At 32.8% G+C, this 25,644-nt stretch overlaps 1 pseudogene; it reads left to right on the forward strand.

Moving 5' to 3' along the window:
* Window positions 1–1,361: 1,361 nt before the first annotated feature.
* LOC127546663 (group 10 secretory phospholipase A2-like) lies at window positions 1,362–23,968 on the forward strand (annotated as a pseudogene).
* Window positions 23,969–25,644: the final 1,676 nt, after the last annotated feature.

Genomic DNA, 25,644 nt, shown 5'->3' on the forward strand with positions numbered 1-25,644 from the left:
TAGAAACAAAATACATGAATAAAATACATTTAATTAAAATTATTGGTTTTGCTTGGCAATTCATAACTGAAGCAGCTAGATATATAACATTTAATGTCTATGATTATGAATGTCTAGGAAATATAATGGAGATCTTAAAACTTGGAGATTCAAGTTTGTCCCTTTGAGAGTTAAAAAATATACACCTCTGAAAATGTTCACTTTTGACTAAATATATTTTAAAAGATAGAAAATAACTTTTTAACATTACACATTATTTAATAACAATTATTACTCCTGGCTTTAAGAATTGGACAAATCTATAAGACCTTTAGTGTGTTTAGTGGAATTAACTGAGTTATTGAAAGTGGTTTAGTTAATGTACTGCACTGTCCTTCATGTCATGAATATGTTTGGCTTATGTTTGTCTGAGTTTGTAAATAGTAACTAATAAAGTCCTTTTGCAGAGAAGTTTAAGGTGTTTCTGACTTGTAGAGGGTTTTATGATAGCTTTTTATTCTATCATTTTTCTGTATCTAATGTTGAAATAGATATAGCAAGTTATTTTAGAGAAAGACTTGCAACTAATAATGACAGTAAAGTCTTCTCATTGGGCTTTTTGGGAAAAAAAAAGAATAAATACAAATATTTGAATATGCAAAGAATAGAGGATTGAGAATTAAATTGTGAAATTGTTATGTACAATTTAATTTTTAAATTTATATTAACAAAACAGCTCTGATTGTTTCCTATTCTGAACTTCCTTCTGCTTTCTTTTGAGCATTTTAAATGCTTGATATTTTTATGTTTTTCTCTTTTGTTTCTCATCAGTTCTCCTTAGCCCTTCTCCTTATTACCACACAATCTCTCCCTGTCCAGTCTTTCTTATAAATGGAGTTAAGCAAAAGTTAAGCAAAATAAACCCAAACATTGGCTATACCTATCTAGGTCCCTATTAGTGTAAATAGTGAATCATTTGAAGTGGTCACAAAATAAGGAAATTCATTTCAGCCCAATGGAAATATATACGTTAAGTCCAAATAATGCCATAATTTCAGGGGATTCATTATTTTCCACTAATCAGGACCTATCTGCATGTATTTCATTCTGTGACTTTAGTTTAATATCTCTACCTAAAGGTGATTCATCATCAGGCTCCTGAAGTCATTCATAATTGGTTACTGCAGTGATTTGAGTTCTGAAGTCTTTCAATATTCTTTTGCCCCATATCATTTTGTTCTTTGAGCAAATTAAACTTCTGGTTCTGGTTACCTAGTAAGTTTTTAACATGGGTTCTCAGTTATAAGAAGAAAAAAAGCAATCCATGACATTCGTAATTGCAAAGATTTCCTAATGTAAAATGGAAGTTTGCTTTCATGAGCATGATAGCTATTCAGAATGACTTTCTCATGCATGTAGAAGGCCAGGAGGTAAAACTCCATTCCAGATTTTGAGTCTTACAATAACTTGGCTCACCAAAACTCCCTTATTGAAATAGCAGAGACTGCTTGTCAATATAAATTAATAATCTAGCGACTGAAGCAAAATGTAAATACTATTCTTTGAATTAAAAACTAAATCCTTGAATTTAGGACAGGAAAAAAATGTCCACAAAGAAACTAAAGGTATTTGGGAGAAAGATACCTGAGATAATGGTATAATAAACTGATGCATATCTCAACTATTTATATCTCTGTCTAAGTAACCAAGATCCAGGAGATAAAGGGTTTAATCATTTACATCATAGTAGAATTTTGTTAGGCTATAGGAAATTTAAAAGAGTGTACTTTGTATCAAACCTATGAGCATTTGAGGTAAATACATTTGTGTCTCTGATCAATAAATTTTGAAGAGTCCATAAACAGGACTTCTCCACTTGGCCCTGGTATGTCACATCCATCATCTCACTATAGGAGTTGGACTCCAACAATGCATACTCAGAAAAGGTACTCCACGGTTCACTTACTCAAATGAAAAGCCTATAGTTAAGTGTTGTACCATCCTGTAGTTTATAATTCTTGTTTAATTGCAATATATATTAGTGTCTTAACCTAAATTTATGCTATGGTTGTGTTCATGAAAATTGATCTCTAAAGTGAATTTTGTACAGAATAAAAAAAAAAAGTCACAAATGTCATTTGACTGATCAGAGCTTAGACTATGTCCTTCTTTATTCTTGGCATTTTTATTGTTCAGTAGTCTTCTGCTATGTCCAACTGTTTATGACACCCTTCCCCAATTTGGGGCTTTTACCTAGCAAAGATATTAAAGTGGTTTGCCATTTCCTTCTCTAGCTCATTTTGCAGATAGAAAAACTGATACAAACATTTCCTTCCCTAGCTCATTTTGCAGGTTAAAAAAAAAAACTGATACAAACAGGAATAAATTATTTCCCTCCACCTTTTTGGCTATCATATCATACTGTTGATCACTCTGAAGTCCCCTAAAATGCCCTGTTGTTGCATTTCCTTAATGCAGAATGTAGAAGGCCAGGAGGTAAAACTCCATTCCAGATTTTGAGTCTTACAATTCATTCTTAAAGAGAACCATGAAATCAGGGAAGTGATACCATGACATGGTAGTGAATTGGATATGAGTGAGGGAGGATTGTGTAAGGTCTGGGTTCAGTGACAAGATATACATTAGGGACAAAAGTTCAATAATATCAAAGGAATTGATGAAAAAAAAAAGATACAAAGGATGGTTGAAATTAAAAAGGAAAACTGCCCATTTATCTTGGAACCATGGAATAAAAAAAAAATGAAAGATTCCACTGATGACCACTTGTCAGATATTGCTAATAAAAACTCCCAGGAATATCATAGCATTGATCCATGTTGAAGTCCCCTAAAAAAAATGCCCTGATCATTAGCATGAACTGCTTGTTGTTATGCTTCCCCTCACTTTTCTGCACGAAGTTGATTTTTTGGAGCCAAGAGTAAATGCATATAAGTTTTCCTTCTTGGCTTTGTGCTTACTAGAAATTTGATCAACTTGTCTTTGATACTTTTATCTGTCAGTGATTTTAAAAAATTACTAATCAGAATAGAACCAAGCAGAGAACCTTGGGTTGTCCTGCTAAGGACTTCCTTCAAATTAATATCGAATTAATATCTACTGTTTGGATTTGGCCATTGAATCAATTTGCAATCTACTTAAGTATGCATCTTTCCATTATTTTTACAAGAAATAGTGAGAACTTTGTCACAGGCTTTGGGAAAATCTAGATTGAAGGATATATACAACTTTTCCTGATCCAATAGGTATGTATTGAATAAAATTTTCTTTTCTGACCTAAACTCTATTTGAAAACTTAGAAAGTTGCTTAAAGTGCTCTTCTAAGACCTTAATAGATATTAACAGGAAAATGAAGCCATAATAACCTTTTATTAGCAAATATATGTGCATACACATGTATGTATTTATATATATATATATATATATATATATATATTTATTTATTTATTTATATGTATACATACGTACCAGTATATTCTAATAGATTCCTTAAGAAACTAAAACTTAAGCAATAAACTAAGTTATTAATGATGATGTTGAGTTACCATTATGGGAGATATGCAAGGCTGACAGGTACAAAAAATAATGTTGTAGCAGAGTCATTTCATAAGTTGTGGAAATATAAAGGAAAAGGACACTGAAAAAAGGCTCTTTCTACCTAGGTCTATTTTAGTTAAGACTTACTTCGTTAAGACCAATTGTACTATCTTGGTAGTATGTCTGAGAAGTCTTACAATTACTGGCTAACATATTATTATTATTATTAGAGGCAATATTGCAGAGTGGATGGCCTCAGCATCAAGAAAACCTGTGGTTTTATCTTATCTATGTTACCTATGTTATCAGGATTCTGTAATTCTGAGCAGATACCCCAAGACAACTCTCTTAAGAGTGCATATTGCAAAGTCTTCTACCAAGTATACTGGTAAATGTTTAACAATCAGCATCCCAAAATAAAAGATACAGTTTTAAGTTTCATCTGCATTAATATATTCTCCATCATTTTAAGCCTAGACAATCAATGGAACCATAAAATTTATCCTAATTTGTAGGGTTTACCAATTTTGGAAGTAGAAATTCTCACAATGAAAATTTAATAATCAGTGCTGTTGAACCAATTAGTGTAAGCTAGCTTACAGTATAAACGTGACTTATATGAAATGTGATTACAAACCTGATGCAAAAATATATTCTGTTACATCATTTCCACTTTCCCTTGCCCACTCCCACCTCCTTGTTAGAATCTTTCCTTTGTTGTTTTCCTATATCCCAGAAGTTCATTTCAAAAAAAGATGACAGTTCATGCCAATATCCTGGGCTACTTTCTCATCTGAATCAGAGCCTGCAAGTGGAAAGGTAAATTTCTCTCAGGAAGATATGTTTCTTTTGAAGATCTTTGAATATATAATGTGATAGGTTAAGGATTTTTTTTTTCTCAAGATGAAAAAGAAGGAACAAAAGAGTACCAAAAAGCAAAACCTCATAAAAAAGAAAATTATCTTATTAACTCAGAGTAGTTATAGGAAACAGAAAATATACAGTGTGCCTCAAATGTGAATTTAAAATGACTTATTTGGTAATTATTTTAGTAAATTCACTTTTAAGACATATGCAATCACCTCATCTATTTAATAGATTTTTTTTTTTTTGAAAAGCAATTGGAATTAACTAATTTGTCTGGAATCATACAACTGGTAAATATTAAATGTCTGAGACTGGATTTGAACTCAGCTCCTTCTGACTTCAGGGCCAGTGATCTATCCACTGTATCATCTAATTTCTCCTATTTAATAGATTTTTGTTGATTTTTTTAACATCATCCAGAACCTTTCCTTTTGTTCCTCTCCTTACCCTGACTGAGAACAATTCCTAAAAACAAACAAACAAACAAAAAAAAGAGAAGAAGAGGAAAGTCAGTGAAAGTCAGCAAAGCATTGAAAAGGGCTACAGTAATGTTTTATATCTATAAGGACTTCCTGCCCTTTATCTCTGCAAAGGAACAAAAGCAGATGTCTTTTCATATCTTTTCTTTAAGGCCAAGCTTGTTCTTTATAATTTAGCAATATTCATTTATTAATTATTTTGTGTTTTTTAAAAAATATACATTGCTGTAGACCTTATGTGTGATGTTTAAATGTGTTGCACACCAAGATGATTAGACAGAAACATTGAAAAAATTGACTTGTACTAACAAAATGAATTTAATGAGAATCACATAAATAATGCTAACTCATTTTAGACCATCATTCTGGGGAGAAGGGGGAATGTTTTCAGTGATGTTTGAGGGTCAAAATCCTATCTTTCTTTAGTCCTTCACCTATATTAAAATCTGCCAGTGTTGGAAACTTACAAATGATCACTCTGCTTCTTGTCATAATTTCTGTATATGAAATTTTTTAATTCAGTTTTGATTTCTTTTCCAGTGAACTTTTAAAAAAATCCAGACTATTTTTTTCTTATAACTAGTGTCATTTCAGGCCATCAAGTCTTTGGTTGAGGTTGTGGTTTGTTTCCTTTGTATTTTTTTCCTCTCTGTCTTTTAAATTTTTCTCATTTCTTATGTGTGCCATGATTGTATCTGAAAGGAATTCATGTCACTTTAATTATAAGAGTCACCAGGAGGCTTCACAACTTGCTTTCTCAAGAGAGGTGGAGTAGCAGCTGGTGCTTACATGAAGTTCAGAAGCACTGAGATGCTCTCATTCTCCTATGATGGGCTGTCCTGTTAGGAATTGTTTGTTTATCCTGAAATTGAATGCTTCGTCTTAGTTAAGTGAAACCTGATGAAAAAAGATGGGATAGTTCAGACTGATGCATCTATCTCTTTTATTTTCATAGCCCAGTATGTGATTTCCCCCAGTTTTTAGACTTCTATTTGGGAGTGGTAACTGTGTGCCTTTCCTTTTATATATCTAAAGCAAATTTTAAAAATAAATATATTTTGCAAACAAATCAGGCTGCTGTGTAGCTTAAAAGAAAAAGTATTTTTTAAAGAGGATTTTTTTTTTAACGCTAAACTCTGGATTTTCAGAGAACAGCCATTCTACAAAATGCCTTTAGAATCTGAATCTTGTTTTTTTTTGGAGAGGAGCCCCCCTTTTGGACTGCTTATCCTCATATTTAAGAAGATATTCTTTCTGGACAGTTCTAATTTCTTGGCAACTCATCTTGACCCGGAGAATCTCATTCTTCAAACATCAATCAGTAATCAAAGACTGATGTAGACTAGGAACCCAAAACAAGATGTAAAGTTACATAATGCTTCCACCATTAACTCTGAGAATATCACAAGTTGTAATCAACAGACCATTGTCAGGAATGTTCTTTTCCCCCTTACCTATAACATTTGAAATAGTAGTTCTCAAATTATAAATGTTATCCCATAAAGCATATGAGTCTTGGTTATAATTTAGAGGAAATAATATATGTGAAGTTTGTCTATCAATATTTGGATATAGACATTTGCTCTTTCCCCCTTACCCCCTCAATAAAAGGGAAATTGGGAGCAGTGATCAGAAATGCTTATAATTCCTAATCTTGTTAAATAATAAAATAGTGGACACTCAATAAACAAATCAGACATTACAATTAATTTAATGGAGGCAAAATAATGCTATTAAAAAGAATATTCCATTGAGTCACAAGACTTGGGCTCTGGTCTTTAACTCTGCCAGCTAGTAGCTGTATAAATTTGAATAAGTTACTTAATCTTTCCATAACTTTTCATTGCTTTGTAAATATAAAGTAGTATTAACTGTCTTACCTACTGTACAGGGCTGTTTTGAGGATTAAATGAGAAAGCTTTATATAAATGTATAACAAAAACATTTTAAAGTTTGCAAAACATATTATACAAAGTATTTTATTCCAATGTCATAATGATCCTATGGGATATTATTTATTATTCTTGTTCTATAAATGAGAAAACCGTGGTTCAGAATGTTAAGGGCATGTGATTTCTCCCTGCTCTCCAAATCCGAATTGCCATTCCTTCAAATTCCTAGTTGATGTAGCAATTACATTCTAGAATAAAATCTATTTTATTTTGAATGCCCTAAACTTGGGGTCTATGTTGGTAGGGATTAGAAGCTATCCACTCCAACTCCTACCTGATTGAAGATAGCTTTTATAATGTCCTCAACAGGTAGTTATTCTAGACTTTCAAGAAATTTACATCTCATCAGAATAGACATAACATGTATGTGAAAATGTATTTAGAGGCAAATAGAAAAGATACAAAACAAATGTGAAAATGTATTTAGAGGCAAATAGAAATGATACAAAAATAAATACAAAGTTGTTTAGTAAAAGTAATTATGTAATTACTAAATTTACTAAAATAGTAAAAACTAGTAATTATGAGAATTCTTCCTACTTCCTTCCCTTCCTTTTTCCTCTTAATTCGTTCTTTTCAAATCCTTTACCTTTTCAGATTTTAACCACTCTAGTGGGAAAATGTTTCACCAAAGTGCTGTATAAAAAATGATTGTCTCATTTTTCTTGTAAATGTTTCCACTTGGGGAAATTCTCACTGTTTTTGAAAAGACAAATCTTGGTGTTTTTTGACTAATGGAAATATTTGTGACTTTTGGCTGTTTCATTCTGAAGAATGTTCTGGGATATGGTAGAGAATATAAAAACCTGCTGTCTTTGTTTTCATTTCTTGATTAAGACATGACCCCAGTGCTATGAACCATCTGCTTAACATTTGAGGCACCAAGTAACCTTTATCTTAAAGGGCATCTATCTGTACTTTGAGATACAAGTAAAAACAACAACAATATGCCTGAATGAGGTCAAATTAATGAGGATAAGAACTCTGACGTGTAGTAATAAAAGTACTAGAAATTAAAAAAAATGTTACCCTCCAGGATACTGAAGTGATGTGCCAATGGAATATGTTATTATGTTGAATTTCTTGGTTTTGTTGCTAATCTTTTTGCTAATTTCTTTGCATCTAGCCATTCAATCGTTAGAGTTTTCTATGTGCCACTCAAGAATTCCTATCCTCCTTCCTCTGTTTTCCCTCTCTTCATTTCATTCCCCTTTCCTATTTTTGACATTTGAAGTAGAAAAACCAAGGCTGAAAGCAAAATGACTAGAAAATTAAGAGAGGGATAAATAAGCAAAACATTGACAAATGTCTTTAAGGATTTCTCTTATCAAGGTTTATTGCAGAAGACTGAGGAGATGATTTTTGGAATGTAGGTATATGAATGAATTGGGAGAACAAAATAATCCTAGACTTATGGAACATTGAATGTCTTCCACATTGGAGCTGAAAGCCAACTAAGAGGAAAAAGAGTGGATGATTCTTTTTTTTTCCAGCACAGTGCCTTGCATGTAAGAGGCATGGGATAATTTTTATTAGTGAATTAGTGAATCATCAAAGAGAATGAAAAAAAAGATAATTTCATTTTGGGGGACACATGATTTCATTGGTTTAGTGACCTCCAATTATGCAAACAACTCCTTTGTCATGTACTATATTAAAGAGTTGTCTGGGCCACTAAAAAGTTAAATGATTTGTCCATGGCCACACAATTAGTATGTGTGAGGGATAGGATATGAACCTTGGTCTTCCTGACTCCACTATGCCTCACTGCCTCCAAACTGACATGATAAATTGGAGTAAATAGGAGGACCTTGGAGGCCAAATGAGGGATGTAAATTGAATTCAAAGGTGATAGCTCCAGAAGGCTTTTAACATAAAAGTGGTTATTTGGGCAAGTGTCTTTTGGAATTCTGGTTTGAATTTAAAAATAGTAGTGCACATTAATATGAAAGTTACTTTGGGATCCTATATTTTAAGTATAACATTGAGATCACATTCATGTCTGAATATGGAAAAAATGATGGCAAGTTTTGAAGTATTCCCTGGTAAATACAAATCCATTATTTAAAGAAAATCAAAAATGATTTTTAACTAATCATTTTGGTGAGACATTAAACATTTTATCTTATTTTCTAGTCAGACAGATGATGGCATGAAATGCTACTGAGAGAACAAGGGTTGTTCTGTTGTGATTCCGAGCCACATTTCTGAATGGGGATTACAGTCAGCCAATGAGACCAAGCCAACTGCTGAATGATTGTTAAAGCAGAAAAAAAGGCACATCAGCCAATTTTCTTGGTAGCTACAGAATGAGCACTGGGACTGCTGGCTAGGAATGGGAACCAATACTCTTGTTAGGCAATGGGGGTGGGAAGAAGGCTCTCCTTTGTGGGAGAGGCAGCGTCTTGAAGAGTTAGGTACACTTGTGAATGCAGTCCTTACTTTAAAAAAAGTTTCAAAGAACAGTTGAACTGGTCAGAATTTCAAAGGCACCAATTTGGCACACCTCAAGTTTTGTGTGCTTTTTTGATTGGCCAGAGCCTTCGTGCACTTATATTTTGCCCATTAACTTTTTGTACCCTGAAAAAATTGTGATTGTAGACAAGCATGAAAACTTTTAATTTATTTAACCAAGTTGACATTTGGTTGTTTAAAATTGGTTTTAAATTTGCAAGATTCTAAGCCTTTCCTACAGTGTGAACCCTCAGAGCCTAGGAAGACAAACCTGTAACTATGAAGAGAAGAGTGGATTATATGGCATTGCTTCCATTGAGAAACTGTCTTGTGATATATGTATGGATGTGTATGGGTGTGTGGGTGTATCCAGGTCTAAAACTTAACTATGATAAATAGATGTAGAAAAGGAAGATATAAGAAAACAGAACTACTACAGTTATGTCCAATGTCCTGAACTTAGACAAGACAGGATACAGCACACTGTAATCCAAAGGGAAAGGAGTTATATAAAAACATTATCCTTTTCCTAAAGACCCAAATTATGGACAGGTGACAGTAGATAAAGAAATCAAGGTAACAAATCTATAGTCCAAATCAATTGCTAAATCATTGAGGAGTATAAAACCAGTTGTCTTTTCACATTCTTTCATAGATCTTTTGGACTATAGGGGAGAGGCAGAGAATAATTTCTTGTAATGTTAGAGATGGGATGGATTAAAAAAAAATCTCATAATGGGTAGAATTTTTGAAAAGTGAAAAATGCCTATTCTATTAAAAATCTTTCTGGGAATATGCTTGTTCTAGATTGTGGCAAGAAATAGGAAATTCTTTCAGGTCACTTATGCTTTGGGAGATTAGGAGAGAGAAAGAATTCCTTTACAGATAGGTTCAGATCCAAACTGGGATCTGAATATCTTGTATCCATTTACCCAAAGTCTCCATGGAACATTATTAGAGATACTCCTGTCATCAAAAGAATGACTCATAGGATCATGAGATAATAGATTTTGAGCCATAAGAGATTCAGAGATTATTACATTTATTCCCTCACTTTAAAAATTAAAAACAAGCACAAAAATGTGAGGTCTTAAGAGAGTTTAGACTGCCCTGGAGTCTTCCTCTATCATTCCCACATATAAGGAAGCTTCACCTTTTCAACTTCCGTTTCGCTTATATATAGAAGATATAGAAGAGTGTCACCAGTCTCACCTGATGACACTCAGACTGGTGATACTCTCACCTCCTCCTTTTTATCTTTCCCCCTGTAAATCCCTGATCATTACTTCTAAGTTTCTGAGGCAATACTCCCTTGAATTTGAATCTAATTCTTATTCTGATCAATTGGTCTTTCCCGTGTATCATGATGCCCAGAATAGGGGAATCTAAAAATTATTAAAGATAATTTATAGATTTTAGAATTGTTCAGTGTTTGCCTTAATTTGTAGCTTTAGCTTAAGGAATGAAGAGATGGTCATTTGATCTGAACCTACTTAAAATGGTTCAAATCCATATAGATTTGAGCCACAGGACTTTGATATCTTATTGAAATTAATTTTTGTCATCATAATACAAGTTCAAGGTTAGTCAGAGGTGGAAAAAGAATTGGATCTTTATCATAATGATGGGTCCTACTGGAACAGGACTTGACCTGTGTCAGTAAAAATACCCTTTTCCTAGTAAAACAAATGAGATGAACTTGTGCAAGACACCTCATAATTCTCATCATTTGATGGTGTCAGGCATGTCTGAAAGTCCTCCACCCTCCCTATAAATACTAGCTCTAGAGAAGGAGAGAGTCTTGACTTTTACAGTCATGATGTGATCATGCTTTGAGATCATGTAAGAAATGCTGCAGAAGCATAAAACATTATTACTATCATTACAGCAGTAATGAATATGATTATAATGTGGTTTGGGGGAGCTGAGGTGGAATGACTGTTGAGGCAAAATAAGCTTTACAACCTCTATGACTGAGTGAAAGTTTCATTATCAAGAAGCCAAGTGTGTTTGTGTGTGTGAATGAAGAGAAATGAATATTGCAATGTAACTGTTGAAAAATACAAATCCATTTTCAGTGAAAGTATATTTCTGTTCTTTTTAAAACTCAGGCACATTTTTTGTATTGTTCCAATAATAATGTGTTGGTATGTGATATGCTTTCCTTGCATAGCCTCTGAGCAAAGGCTAGTTCTAGGGAAACTCATTATTAAATTAGTAACTGTGGGTCAAGCAGTGAGGTGGGGTAAAGTTATTTTACCACAATCTGTCCTCCAAATTCTTTTGGGGAATAGTAACAATAACAACAACTATTATTTTTGTAACACTTTAAAGTTTGCAAAGCAGTTTACATATAGTAAGGGTCCCCAAAGTCTTTGTGAAGATTTAGGCTATTAAAGTTCAAAACTGGTATTTTCATTGATCTTTAAGAACAACTTTTTGGAAGAAAGTACTAGGAGTAGTTATTACCCTCAGTTTATATGTAAGGAAACTTATGCTCAGAGATGTTAAGTGATTTCAGTTCTAGTACCATACACTATTATAATCTGTCTCTCAGCTTGGAGTAGACAAAGAGGTGTTACAGATATAGAAGAGTGTCACCAGTCTTACCTGGTGATTTCAGACTAGTGACACTCTCACCTCCTCCTTTCTATCTTTCTCCCTGTAAATCCCTGGTCATTACTGCTAAGTTCCTGAGGCAATACTCCCCTTGAAATAATTTAAAAAAAAAAGGGGGGAGAGGGAGGAGTTGTCCTAAGGTCAAGAATTTTTTTTTTCTTTTGGTAGATTGGAGAATCTGTTTCTCACCATTTAGTAGTAAATGCTAGAAAAATGGAGAGTTAGTCTATTAATTTCCCAATATAGTAGAGGAGCAAAAAACCTTCTATATGCTAATAAAATTTACTGAAGTTTATAAATGCTTGTCTTAGAAAAAGAGCAAGAGCAAGAGCATTGCTTTAGAGCAGTTGTTTTCCTAATTTCTTCTGTATGGAAGATAATTTTTTTAATTTGCCATTTTGTAAAGAATACTTCATCACCTACGTATCTACTTGCTTGTGGGGTGATTATAGCAAATATAATGGCCTAGCTTCTTTTGAAAAAAAATTTTAAATATATCAAAAAAATTTTTGAGTTCTAAATTTTCTCCTTTCCTTCAGCCCTTTCCCCATCCATTGAGAAGCCAATTCTCAATGATATCCAATATATACATGTTGTTAGGCCCTGGATAGCAGTCTGTATCTCCCTTCCTGTGTTGGGCGCTGGATAGTGTGCTCTACCTCCACCCTCCCTTTTCTATTTGCAATTAGCCTTGGGGAAAATTGAGTTTAAAAAGAAAACTTTAAACCTTGAGGCTCCGACTCCCCTTCACATACCAATATGACACAATGAAGGATAGAAAAAATAATAATATCCAGGTGCCCACCTTTCTGACTCCATCCTTGCCCAAAACTACCCTGGGAATAGAGGTATAGTCAAAAACAAAGACACCAAGTTATGTTATCTTGCCTCCTGCCCTGACTCAAAATCTAAGTTATGCCCTTGTAAAAGCCCTTATGTATCCAAGAATGGTCCTTCTCCCCTGTCTGATAGGGTCTGAGCCACAATCCCCAAGCTATAAATGCCAAGTTAACACCTTTCTCCCTGCTCTCTCTTTGAAGTAAAGATAACAACAGCTGCAAATTATTAGACTAATTGCATTCTTCGCTTTTGTATCCTGCTTGCAAACTCTAGTTAGCTAAAAGCCTATATAAACTCTGTGCCTCAGTTCCTCTGAACCGAATACTTTGGAAGCATCTTCCCATTTGGTCAGCTAGCTTATTAAATTCTCCATTTAAAATTAAACTTGTCTCTATTCTCCTCAGTTTCTCTGGTATTACAATATAGTCATATAAAACATTTCTATATTAATCATGTGCCCCCCCCAAAAAAAAAAAAGTTAAAAAAAAATAAAGAAAAATAAATTTCAATCTGCCCAGAGTTCATTGGTAGTCACTCTTTTGAAGTGGATAGCATTTTTCATCATGAGTCCTTTGGAACTGCCCTGAATGATTGTGTTAATCAAAGTAACTTAGTTTTTCCACAGTTGATAATCACTGCGATATTCCTTTTGCTATGTACAATATTCTTCTGGTTCTGCTCATTTTATTTTGCATCTTCATGTAGCTTCCACAATTTTCCTAAAAGTATCTCTCATCATTTCTTATAGCATATTAGTCTTCCATCACAATAATATATTATAATCTGTTTAGCCATTCTCCAACTGATTGGGATCCCCTCAATTTCAGTTCTTTGCCACAACAACAATAAAAATCTGACTATAAATATTTTTATGTGTGGTGCAGTGGATAGAGAAGTAGGCCTCGTATTCCTGAGTTCCAATTCTGCTTCACATCTTACTAACTGTGTGATCCTGGGCAAGATATTTAACCCTGTTTGCCTTAGTTCCTTTTCTGTAAATAAGTAGGAGAAGAAAATGGCAAACTATTCCAATATCTCTGCCAAAAAAAAAAAAAACCCAAATGAAGTCGTGAAAAGTTGAACACAACTGGAAAACAACTTAACATGAGTGTGGGACCTTTCCCTTTTTCTTTCATCTCTTTGGGATACAAACCTTATAGTGGCATAGTTTTACAGCTTTTTGGATATAAGTCCAAGTTAATTTTCCAGAATATTTAGAGTAGTTCACAATTTCACCAAAAGTGCCACAGTGTTCTAATTTTTTTCACATTTGTCATTTTCCTATAGGTATGAGGTAATATCCTCAGAACTGTTTTAAATTGCATTTTGCTAATTATTAGTGATATGGAATATTTTTAAAAATAAGATTATCAATGACTTGATTTCTTCTGAAAACTCCCTTCCCACATCCTTTAACCATTTATCAGCTGAGGAATGGCTTTTATTTTTATGTTTGGGTTAATTCTTTATATGTTTGAGAAATGAGATTTTTATCAGAGAAGCTTGCTATGAAGTTTTTTCCCCCCAATTTCCTGTTTTCCTTCTAATTTTGGCTGTGTTTTACTTTATGTGAAAACTTTAAAATTTCTTGTAAGCAAAATTGGGCAGCTAGGTGTGCTGGGCCTGAAGTCAGAAAGACTCATCTTCCTGATTTCAAAGCTGCCCTCAGACGCTTACTAGTTATGTTACCCTGTTCAATTCACTTAACCCTATGCACCTCTCACAGTTTCTTATCTGTAAAAGGAGCTAGAGAAGGAAATGGCAAACTACTCTGGTATCTTCGCCAAGAAAACCCCCAAAAAGCTCATGAAGAGTAAGACACAAATTGAAAGACAACTGAATAGCAACAATCAAATTTATACATGATCTTCTGGTTTGGTAAAGTCTTCCCTAATTTATTGATTTCATAAGTCATTTTCCCCATACTCTCCTCACTTCTTTATGATTTCATCCTTTGTGTCTAAATCATATAACCATTTTGATCTTATTTTTGTGATGCAAGCTGCTGTCTAGCTGCTTGATTGTATGTTAGGAATTCTACTCTTTGAAATTCTTTTTATTTCCTTGCCTCTTGGTTTTGCTTTGCACTTTCTAGCATTTTAACTGGTAAAGATATGTTCCCTTCATCCCCAAATCTATCTTTTGGGATATTTGAATATAATAATTGAGGAGGAAGGGCAAGAAAAGATAATCTGATGTTTTGCATGGCTGATATTGCAAATGGAGGCTGTATTTTCTTGACCTTGAGTGATGATCTGTGAGACCTCATTATCTTACTACAGACCAGGCACTGTGGAACTATGTATAAGTAAGCATTGCACTACCTAGTGTGTGGCTCAGAGTAGTGAGTCGTCACTATTTAATAAAAACACTGGAGAGATCTCTAGGAGCAAAGCAAAAGTTTCCATTCCCTCTCATGGAGCAAGTAATGAAAAGGCATCTTTTGAGATAGGTTTTACATTTCAAATAGTCCCTAACACCTCCCACCACTGACCTTCATCCTCATTGGCTGAGGGTCTTACATTCTAAATGCAGGAACTACCTAAGAAATTGAACTTGGCCAATAAATACATAATTGCCCACATTTGATCGAAGTAGGGAGAAAACGATGTCATGGGAGCATAGCAGAAAGAGGGACTTAGATATGCCCTTGAGTCAATGCTCAAGAACCTTCAGACCTATTTCAACTCTGTAGTAGATGAAGCCTTACTCAATTTTCACAATTGTCTCGAGAGATCTCACCTCATCTCATTCACTAGGATAAGGTAGTTTACAATCTTTTGGCAAACAGACTTCAAACTAATCAAAACCTCCACACAAAAGACCAGAAACCAAAATGTCACAAATTGAGAGCTAGAAAGTGAGGAGAAAAATATGAAAAAAGTATCTTTTGGGGATAGGGAGTGAGAAGTACAGTGAGTAAGGAAAGGAAAATGAGAAGTCTGGAGAAAAATTCCACCAAGGCTAAGGTATTTCCTAAAATGATGGTTCTAAGTAGACCATCATCTGTCAAGAAAGGAAGGACTTTGTTTTGAAGAAACAGGAAAGTAGAAAGAAGGTGAGTCCAAAAAGTTCAGGACTGAGTTCTAACTCCTTGGGAGTATTACAACTTATAAAGTCCTTTTAAAACATTTAATAATGAGACTATTGGTTTTTTTTTAATTTTTGTTTATTTTATTCTAAACTTAAGAAATAAAATTTCCATAACACAATAGAATAAAAATAAAAATGATTGCACATGAAATTGAAAACATTATATATGACTTATTCCTTTTAAATATAAAATTGTCATATAACTTTATTTCCCCAATTTTTTTCTTCCTCCCCACCATCCCTCCCTGGAGGTGGCTACCATTAGGCACAAATATGTACATATCTATAAAAATCCCATTCTATACATACCTCTATCACTTCCTTCTCTGGATGACGATAATGCCTCCTTTCATATATCCTTCATAGGTAGTTTATTTGGGTGTTTATATTAGCCAAAATGATGTATTCACTCAAAGTTGTTGTTAAAATAAAACTACTTACTGTATACAATATTTTCTTGGTTCTACTCTTTTCTCTCTTCATTATTTCATGCAAGTCTATCCATGTTTTTTCTAAGATCCTCAAGATCATTATTTTTTATGACAGCAGTATTTCACTATGATCATAAACCACAATTATTTGGCTATTCCTCAATGCATGGGCATCCCTGCAGTTTCTTCTTTGCCATCACAAAAAGAACTGCAATAAATATTTTAGATCATCTAGGTTCCTTTCCTTTTGTTCTAATTCTCTTGGGTGACAGAGCTAGTAGTGGTACCATTGAGTCAAAGTATATAAACAGTTTAATAATATTTTTGCACTAAATTCCAGATTGCTTTTATTGTTTTATTGTAGTAGGTTTATTTATTTTTAATACACATTGCTTTATGAATCATGTTGGGAGAGAAAAATCAGAGCAAAAGGTGAAAACAAAAACAAAAACAAAAAAACAAAAATGCAAATAGTTCACATTCATTTCCCAGTGTTCTTTCTTTGGGTGTAGCTGCTTCTGTCCATCCTTGATCAATTGAAACTGAATTAGCTCTCTTTATTGAAGAGATCCACTTCCATCAGAATACATCCTCAAACAGTATCGTTGTTGAGGTATATAGTGATCTCCTGATTCTGCTTATTTCACTTAGCATCAGTTCATATAAGTCTCTCTAGTCCTCTCTGTATTCATCCTGCTGGTCATTTCTTACAGTTGTTCATCATTTTTTATAAAACAATAATATCCCATTACTTTCATGTACCATAGCTTGTTCAGCCATTTTCCAACTGAAGGGGATCCACTTCTTTTTCAGTTCTTTACTGCCACAAAAAGAACTGCTACAAACATTTTTGCACATGTGGATCTTTTCCCCTCTTTTATGATTTCCTTAGGATACAGATCCCAGATAGCTTTTCAAAATAGTTGTCAATTCAGTTTCACCAGTAGTGTAATATTATCCCCACTTTTTCCAAATCCCCTCTAATTTTATTGTTTTGCTCTTTTATAATTTTAGCCAAAATGATAGATGCAAAAGAACATTTCAAGTTTGTTTTAATTCACATTTCTCTGATCAATAATAATCAATAATAGAGCATTTTATATGATTATAAATTATTTTGACTTCTTAATTGGAAAACTGCCTGTTCATATTCTTTGACCATTTGTCACTTGGGGAATGACTTATATTCTTATAGGTTTAACAAAGTTTTTTACATATTTGAAATATACCTTTATCTGAAAATCAGTCTTTAAATTTTACCCTAATTTTTTGTTTTCCTTCTAATCTTGGTTCTAATTGGTTTATTTGTATAAAACAGTTTTAGTTTATTATAACTGAAATTATCCATTTTACACCTAACTTTGCTATCTCTTTTTTATTTATAAATTGTTCACCTATCTATGAGTCTGAGAGTTAATATGTTACAGATTTTCAAATTTTCTTGTAATCTCTCTTTATATCTAGGTCATATACCCATTTTGATTTTATCTTGGTAAATGGTGTAAGATATTATTCTATGCCAGTTTCTGCTGGACTGTTTTCCAGCTTTCCCAATAATTTTTACCAGATAATGAATTCTTATCATCCAAACTATACTTGTCAAATACAAGACTGTTATAATTTGCTGTTATAAATTTAGAGTAAAAGAACACATATACTCTATTTCACTGATTTACCTTCTATTTCTTAGTCACTACTGGATAGTTTTCATAATTAGTGCATTATAATATGGTTTAAGATCTGATATTGACAAATCTCCTTCCTTTATAATTTTTCATTAGTCCCTTTGATATTCTTATCTTTTTGTTCTTCCAAGTGAATTTTGTTATTGTTTTTTCTAATTCAGTACAATATCTTTTGGTAATTTAATTGGGGTGGCATTGAATATGTGAATTAGTTTAGGTAAAATCCTCATCTATATTATATGGCCCTGCCCATCCACAAACAATTAATATTTTTTCCACTTATTTAAATGTTATTTTATTTGTATAAAGAGTCCCCCGTCCTCATAATTTTGTTTATATAGTTCCTAGGTTTGTCTTTGTAAGCATTTTTATACTGTCTAGAGTTATTTCTTACTATCTTTACTCACAGAATTTTATTTCTAATATATAAGAATGCTAATGATTATGGATTTACTTTGAATCTTTGGGCTTTTCCTATTATATCATTATATTGCATGCAAAAATAAATAACAATTATCTAATTTTATATTTGGATTCTTTCTATGTCTTTTTCTTCTCTTATTGCTATTGTTAGGATTCCCAACACAATATTGAGTAATATTGGTGACAGTAAGCATGCCTGTTTCACCGCTGATCTTATTGGGATTCTAGTTTATTGCCATTATGAATAATGCTAGCTGATGTTTTTAGGTACTTTTAAAATAAATATTTTAATTGTTTTAGGTACTTTTAAAATAAATTTAAGGAAAAAATCCATTTATACTTATACTTTCAAATGTTTAAAAAAGTTATACTTCATCAAAAGCTTTTTCTGTATCAGTATAATCATATGATTTTTAAAAACTTTTAATATCAATTATCTCTGCCTTCCTGTATGAATTCCAAGTAGAAATAAATCTTACTTGATCACAATGTATAATCTTTGCAATATATTGTTATAATCTTTAGCTAGCATTTATTTTTTTTGCATCCATATTCATTAATGAAATTGATCTATAATTTTCTTTCTCTGTTTTCATTCTTCCTGATTTAGGTATCAGTATCATATCTAGAAGTTTTGCCTATTATTGAAAATAATTTATTTAATATGGAAATTAGTTGATTTTTAAATGTTTGATAGAATTCACTTGTAAATCTATCTGGTCCTGGTTCTTCTTCCTTAGGATGCTCATTTATGGCCTGTTCATTGTTTTTTTCTAAACTAGGCCTATCTAGATACACTCTTTCTTCTTCTGCTAATCTAGGCAATTTCACTCATTCCATTTCACTCAAATACTTAAAAGCATTGGCATATAATTTGGCAAAATAACTTCTTGTAATTGCATTAATTTCATCTTTGTTAGTGGTATATTTCATTTTCAATACTAATAATTTCAATTTCTTGTCTCTTTTTTTTTAAAAGACAAATTAACCAAAGGTTTATAATTTTTTTTCACAAAATTACCTCCTGGTTTTATTTATTAGTTCAGTGATTTTTTTAACACTTAATTTTATTAATTTCCACTTCAATTTTAAGGATTTTCAATTTAGTGTATAACAGAATTTTTAGTTCTTTTTCTAATTTTTAAAATTATACTTTTTCTCTATTGTATTGATGTAAGCATTTAGAGATAGAAATTTTCTTCTGATTACTGTTTTTGTTGTATTTCATTGGTTTTGATGTGTTGTCTCATTCTTGTCATTCTCTTTAATGAAATTGGTGATTGTTTCTAAGATTTGTTCTTTAGCCACTCATTCTTTAGTGAAAAGAGAATTATTGTTTTGAATAAAGAAATTCCCTGAGGACTTGAAAAATAAAACTTAAAACAGATCTACTTAAAATGGGGACAAATATTTTATAATGCACACTGAAAAAAAGTTTGATTAGGACTTTTTCTTGAAAACAAAACCGAAAGACTTAAAAATAAGCTTATTTTGTATTAATATAGTTTCAAGTCTTCCCACTGATAGTGATTGTGTGGTTGAGTCAGTCTCTCAGTAACTCCAAAGAACTCTCTTAAACTTTAAGGGTATAGAACAGATGCTGATTTGTCTTGGCAAAGCAAATGAACTTATTGCTAGTTTTTGCACCAAGAAATTAAATCATAGATCTAGATGAAAATAAAAAAAGACAATCTTGTAACTTTGATACTTGCACAATAAATATTTGAATAATTCAGACTTTATGTATGTAAAAAACTTGTAGGTAAAACAAAGCTGGTAGGTACAGCTGAAATACTAGATAAAAAAGACATGATTATTTTAAAAGATCTTTAAAGGCTAAACTACTGGTATGAATCTAAAAATATGAAACTACATAAATTCATGTAAAGTCTTATATTTTGAAAAAAAACCCAACTTTTTAAACATAAGAAATAATAGGAGTGGAGAGATAATATTTAATTTGAAAAAAATGAGAGTTTTACTAAAATTCCTAATCTATAATCCTAGAAAAGAATTATTCCAATTCATTTATAAGTAAAGCCTCAAGGAGAATCTGAAATGGACAAAAGTAAGAGTTTCAAAATGGAAATATAAATTACGTGAAAGCTCTAGAGGAATGAATGAGACAGCAAATAAGAAACTTAGAGAAATAGGAAGAAGTAAAAAAAAAACTTTCTTCATTAACATATTTCTTTAAAATTAGTTGGAATAGAGATAAATTACTGCTTGAAATTATAAGAAATACTAGAACAAAATTTAAAAAAAAATTAGAACAAAAATAAAAAATAACATCTATCCAAATACAACTGACTTGGAAAACAAGTGAATAAGAGATAATGTAAAAACCATGGTACTACATGAAACTTCAGTAATTAAAAGGCCTAGATCACATATTTCAAGAAATAGGGAAGAGCCATGTGGAGCCACACTTAGACCTGCAGCCCAGACCAGATGGAGTCTATGTTGCTACTACTGCTACTGCTCTTCACAACTGTTTCAGGGAAATCGCATGTGCATCAGAAGGAACTCTTGGAGCTGGCAGAAGCTTTCAACTGTGTTACAAGCCACTCAGCATTTGTTTATGCGAGCTATGGCTGCTACTGTAGCATTGGAGGAACTGGTTGGCCACGGGACCAAATTGACTGACGTTGCCAAAAACATGACTGCTGTTATAGCAAGGTTGAGAAAGCTGGTTGTGGCCCCAAAACAGAACTTTATAACCAGAAATGCACAGACCAGAGGATGTAATGTGATGCCAACCTGAACAAATGCCAAGAAATGATGTGCAAATGTGACAAGGAAATTGCTCACAGTTTGGTCATAGCAAAATATAATACAAAGTAAATTTTCTTTCTCTACTTCCTTTGTGGAGATAGGAAGCCTAAGTTTGACTGATATAACTTGGAAATTTTCTTTTTGACTGTGGGTATATAAAAATAATTTTACCCTAAGCAAAAAACAGTATCTATGATCCAGTAAGGGCAAAATAAAGATTCTCCCTTACTTCTCCCTCATAAGCCTAAAACATGAATTCCATCTGAAATAGCCCAGGCAATAAAATTCGAGACAGCCACAATGAGGTAGATTTAGGATTTATTTGGTACCGAGCTCTGGATGGAGTTCTAATCGAATTCCATACCCTCACAACACTAAGGACAGCTTTTATATACGTTTTTCTTTGTTCGGCTATGTTACATTGGAATCTGTGATTAGCATTTTACAACAGGGTGGGAGTAGGTATTCTGCTGCATAAATAGATCAGTCTTGTGCACCACCTGAGCACCACCCACCTGGAACAGATAACCTTAAGGGCATTGTTGACCCGGTCTTTTGAAATACAAAAGAAATCCCCAATCTAACTAAGCAAACTTTCTTCTGCTGGCCCAAGGCGGAAAGGAGGGATTTGTCCATTTCACATCTACTGCCATGCTTCATCTGCATTGAAATCTACTTTGAGGTTATTTCTTTACTTTGAATCCAATGGACTCATCCAGGAAGCAAAATTGTTCTACTGTGAAAATGGCAAACTTTTGCAGATTAGTGGTCTTTTAGGGACAAAACCAAACCATCTAGGTCTCTAAAGATGAGGATTTTTAAATGAAAAGAAACTAGCAAAAATAATAAACTTCTTAAGGGAAAGCAGACCTAATAAATAAAAAAATCAGACATGGAGTTCTAGTTGTTTTACTGTATGTGTGGCCTGAGATTTGGCATCCATAAAATGAAGGCTTAGTCGTAATTTCGTAAATTCTGCTTTTAAAACAACAAATTTGCCCATGGCCCATCCTTAAAAAAAAAAGAAAGAAAGAAATAGTGACTAAAACATTTCTAAACCAATTAAAACCAAAGGGACAGGTAAAAACAGAGTCAATTAATCTCCTTCATATGAAAAACACTTAAATTAAATTTCTGGAAATGTCATAGTCAAAATTAAGAAGTTCCAGATTATATAAAAATGCAAACAGATAAAAGAAAAAGTTAACATATAGGGAACCACAGGATCATAGAAGACTTGACTTGTTAAACACTTGACAATTGATACTAGAAATCAGAGGAAAGCTGAAGATATGTCCTTCAAAAGAAGGAAAAAAGATGCTAACAAATTTATCATAATTTATATAGCAAAATTAAGAATAAACTTATGGGGAGAAATGGATCTAAAATGAAACAAATTTCCAAACATTTCTGTGAAGAAACTAGAGCTCAGTAGATACATTGAAATGCAAACATCAAAGTAAAGAGAAACATTGAAATCTAAATACATTTGAACAACTGGAAGGAAATATATGATGAAGTTCTAATTCTAATTCTAATTCTAATACTACATTCTAATAGGGAGAGAAAAAACAAATGTTCCCACAGAACCCAAAACCTATAGCCTGGGAGCAGTTTTGTTATATTTTGATGATTTTAAGAGGGGGAAAAAAACAAAAGGAAAAAGGAAAAGAATAGGGAAGAAATAGAGAACTTATGTCTATCTACATAGACATAGAAGAGATGAAAGAGGAGGCTTCATATGAATCCCAGTTTTATAAGAAACCAAATAAAGAAGGGTCCAATGGATAAACTCACACATGCATACGCACTTGTTTTGATGCAGAAATGTGTTATACTTAGTAGTGAATCAGGTGGGAAAAGGTAGAGGGAATAAGTAGATAGAAGGGAAAGTAAATTCAGGGAGAGATGAGTCATTAGCAAAACAAATTCTAATTTCAGACTATAGTTGCTAAAGCAGGAAAGAATGATAACAAACTGTTGACTGAGTGAGAGGAATAGATTTCACTAAATATAGCTAATTTAGAATGTAAGCTCCTTGATAACAGGAACTTTGCTTGTTTTTCTATTACTAGAATTTAGTACAATGCTTTATTTTGCTTTCAGGGCCAAAAGTAAGCCCTTAATACATTCTTTTTCATTCTTTCATTCACTAAATTTGTATTATTGCTGGGGGCATTTATGTATAGTAATATAAACAAGAAGAGGATTTATTCTACTTACACATCCATTTAGTCATAGATTCAGAGCTGGGAGGAACTTTAAAGGGTGGTTAGCATAACCCCCTCATTTTATAGATGGGAAAACTGAAGGTTAGAGAAATTAAAAGACCTGCCCAAGTTCATAAAAATGCTATCAGAGGCAGTGTATTAACACAATCTCTATCTGACTCCAGAATGAGTGCTCTTTCCATTATACATACTATTTTGTCAGAAATTTTGATATTAGTGGTAGCAATAATATAGAACACATATCTTCCTAAATGTGGAAATTATCTTACATTTTGGCAGGATAATTTTTTTTTTTTTTTTTTACCTTTTCTTTAAACAAAAAAGGCTATAGCTTAAAGAGAGCAGTGGGCAGGATTTCTACTGTTTTGAGTGATGTCCCCACCCAAAGATACCAAGGCTATACACAGCTGTGACCTAGATGGCAAAGCTCCAACTTACAGCTGATGAAACTAGGATTATACCCTTCTCTTTAGACAGGCCCTGGCTTGTTGGAAACACTCACTATCATCATCTCATCAACCACTATCTCTACTCACAGTAGTGATAAGAAGATCAGAACTGTCCCAATCCCTTCTAATCCCAAAATAACTTTATTCCCTGAGGATTTATTTATAGAGTATGTTGATTTATGCAACTGATTATTTAGAGCATAAAATGCCTTTGGTCCATGGTAATTTATATGTTCCTTCTCAAGGATTTCAAGTAAGCTATAATTGTCATTATCATCATTATTAGTTATTTGGTATTTTGATTGAAGTAGATTCAATTGGCTATATTCCTAACCATCATCAATTACTAGCTCTCCCTGTCATGGATAATAGTGATTGTCACTTTTAAAGTATCTGACAAAAAACAGGCCCCTCCTGAAAGGCCGCCAGGAAGGTTTGCTCATTAAGTTTTGTTTTGGTTCCTGAGTTAGTGCAAGGCATTTTTATGTGATCAAAGACCTTGGATTAGGGATGGGCTACTTTTTCTTTTTTAAATGAGTGGATGCAATAAGAGTTGAGGGAATATGCATACCAGCTGGGATAATATTTCAAGTATTTTTTTTTTAATGTTGAACATTTAGGGCGTTAACTGTTCATCAACTGGGGTTAGGATAAAAAAAAATGCCCTATGAATGTCATTGCACAACTGTATTATGTAGGTTTATCCTGGGGGCTCAGTGCTTTCTCTGAGGGACTTGGCATTATTTACTATGGAAAGCAAGTGACTAAACTGAATAGACCACTTTCCTATTCTAGACTGATGTGTGTATATATATATATATATTATATATAGTTACATATGATTTTTTTTTTGCTTCCTTAAGACTAAACATCATAATGATCAAAAAGATAATAAAGAAAGAGATTGCCCAAGAAAGAATGTGAACAAGGTAGTTCCTTTCTGTGTGCTGAATCAAACTGGAATGATGAGATTCTGGATTTGAGGGTAACTAGTAACTTTCTGAGTGACAGCATCTGGTACTCCAAATACAGGGTGTACCTGTTGAAACAGGTTAAATAAAAAAATTCAAGGAGCTTTTTTTCAGAACTAAATTTTGTCTTTTAGTAGCTCAACTATTTGTTCAGTTCTTGGCCAACCACAGAAGATACAAAAGTTGACTATATTGGTCCCTTTCTTTGTATGCCTTGTTTTCTCTTAATCAAATAACTGAATAAATATAACAGAAGATTGAAACCTCAGACAAGAGCAAATCCTATCTGAAGGCAAGTTGATCTGAAGAAGGAATACCTATTTAAGAAAGCATGGTGAGAATTGCTTTTTTTTTTTTTTTTTTCTATTATAGTTCCTCTTCCCCTTCCCTTAACAACACTGATTTTCATTCATCATGACATAGTTAGAGAATAGAAATGGAATACCAAAATAACTTGAATTTTTTCTTCCCTTTAATCCTAACAACTAAACTAGGTTGAATTATACCAGCATAATACTCGGAGCACTCAAAGAACCTTCAAATTTGGTTCTGAACTTTTGTAAAAGTAAAATATATTTTATAAAATATTTCTAAACACTCAAGTTTAAAATAAAGGTGGGTCAACATCAAAGTAACAATGTATTTCAGAGTACCCACAAGTAGATGCTAGTGTCCATACAGTATGGAACTTTTACATGAAGAAATATTAAATAGGCTTATTCAAATGATATACTCCTTTCACTGATTCAGAATTTGGAAAGTAGTAACTAGTGATATAATACAGTTATCCATTGGTTTTTCAGCAGGTGCACCCTACAATTTTGTTTCTGTTTTTTATGGG

The sequence above is a fragment of the Antechinus flavipes genome, chromosome 2 (genome assembly GCF_016432865.1).
Source record: "Antechinus flavipes isolate AdamAnt ecotype Samford, QLD, Australia chromosome 2, AdamAnt_v2, whole genome shotgun sequence".
Taxonomy (NCBI): domain Eukaryota; kingdom Metazoa; phylum Chordata; class Mammalia; order Dasyuromorphia; family Dasyuridae; genus Antechinus; species Antechinus flavipes.